Source organism: Bos javanicus, chromosome 15 (assembly GCF_032452875.1).
Source record: "Bos javanicus breed banteng chromosome 15, ARS-OSU_banteng_1.0, whole genome shotgun sequence".
Taxonomy (NCBI): Eukaryota; Metazoa; Chordata; class Mammalia; order Artiodactyla; family Bovidae; genus Bos; species Bos javanicus.
The window spans coordinates 80,056,633-80,058,407 of record NC_083882.1 but is presented as its reverse complement, the minus strand read 5'-3'; positions in this window follow the sequence as shown (position 1 = coordinate 80,058,407).

Genomic DNA, 1,775 nt, shown 5'->3' with positions numbered 1-1,775 from the left:
CTCCCCATACCACCCCTCTGGGTCGTCCCAGTGCACTAGGCCCAAGCATCCAGTATCGTGCATTGAACCTGGACTGGCAACTCGTTTCATACATGATATTATACATGTTTCAATGCCATTCTCCCCAATCTTCCCACCCTCTCCCTCTCCCACAGAGTCCATAAGACTGTTCTATACATCAGTGTCTCTTTTGCTGTCTCGTACACCGGGTTATTACCATCTTTCTAAATTCCATATATATGCGTTAGTATACTGTATTGGTGTTCTTCTTTCTGGCTTACTTCTCTCTGTATAATAGGCTCCAGTTTAATCCACCTCATTAGAACTGATTCAAATGTAGTCTTTTTAATGGCTGAGTAATACTCCATTGTGTATATGTACCAAAGCTTTCTTATCCATTAATCTGCTGATGGACATCTAGGTTGCTTCCATGTCCTGGCTATTATAAACAGTGCTGCGATGAACATTGGGGTACACATGTCTCTTTCCCTTCTGATTTCCTCAGTATGTATGCCCAGCAGTGGGATTGTTGGATCATAAGGCAGTTCTATTTCCAGTTTTTTAAGGAATCTGCACACTGTTCTCCATAGTAGCTGTACTAGTTTGCATTCCCACCAACTTTTCTCCACACCCTCTCCAGCATTTATTGTTTGTAGACTTTTGGATCGCAGCCATTTTGACTGGCGTGAAATGGTACCTCATTGTGATTTTGATTTGCATTTCTCTGATAATGAGTGATGTTGAGCATCTTTTCATATGTTTGTTAGCCATCTGTATGTCTTCTCTGGAGAAATGCCTATTTAGTTCTTTGGCCCATTTTTTGACTGGGTCATTTATTTTTCTGGAGTTGAGCTGTAGGAGTTGCTTGTATATTTTTGAGATTAGTCGTTTGTCAGTTGCTTCATTTGCTATTATTTTCTCCCATTCTGAAGACTGCCTTTTCACCTTGCTAATAGTTTCCTTTGTTGTGCAGAAGCTTTTAAGGTTAATTAGGTCCCATTTGTTTATTTTTGCTTTTATTTCCAATATTCTGGGAGGTGGGTCATAGAGGATCCTGCTGTGATGTACGTCAGAGAGTGTTTTGCCTATGTTCTCCTCTAGGAGTTTTATAGTTTCTGGTCTTACATTTAGACCTTTAATCCATTTTGAGTTTATTTTTGTGTATGGTGTTAGAAAGTGTTCTAGTTTCATTCTTTTACAAGTGGTTGACCAGATTTCCCAGCACCACTTGTTAAAGAGTTTGTCTTTAATCCATTGTATATTCTTGCCTCCTTTGTCAAAGATAAGGTGTCCATATGTGCGTCGATTTATCTCTGGGCTTTCTATTTTGTTCCATTGATCTACCTTTCTGTCTTTGTGTCAGTACCATACTGTCTTGATGACTGTGGCTTTGGGGTAGAACCTGAAGTCAGGTAGGTTGATTCCTCCAGTTCCATTCTTCTTTCTCAAGATAGCTTTGGCTATTCGAGTTTTTTTGTATTTCCATACAAATTGTGAAATTATTTGTTCTAGCTCTGTGAAGAATACCGTTGGTAGCTCGATAGGGATTGCATTGAATCTATAGATTGCTTTGGGTAGTATACTCATTTTCACTATATTGATTCTTCCAATCCATGAACATGGTATATTTCTCCATCTATTAGTGTCCTCTTTGATTTTCTTTCACCAGTGTTTTATAGTTTTCTATATATAGGTCTTTAGTTTCTTTAGGTAGATATATTCCTAAGTATTTTATTCTTGTCGTTGCAATGGTGAATGAAATTGTTTCCTTCATT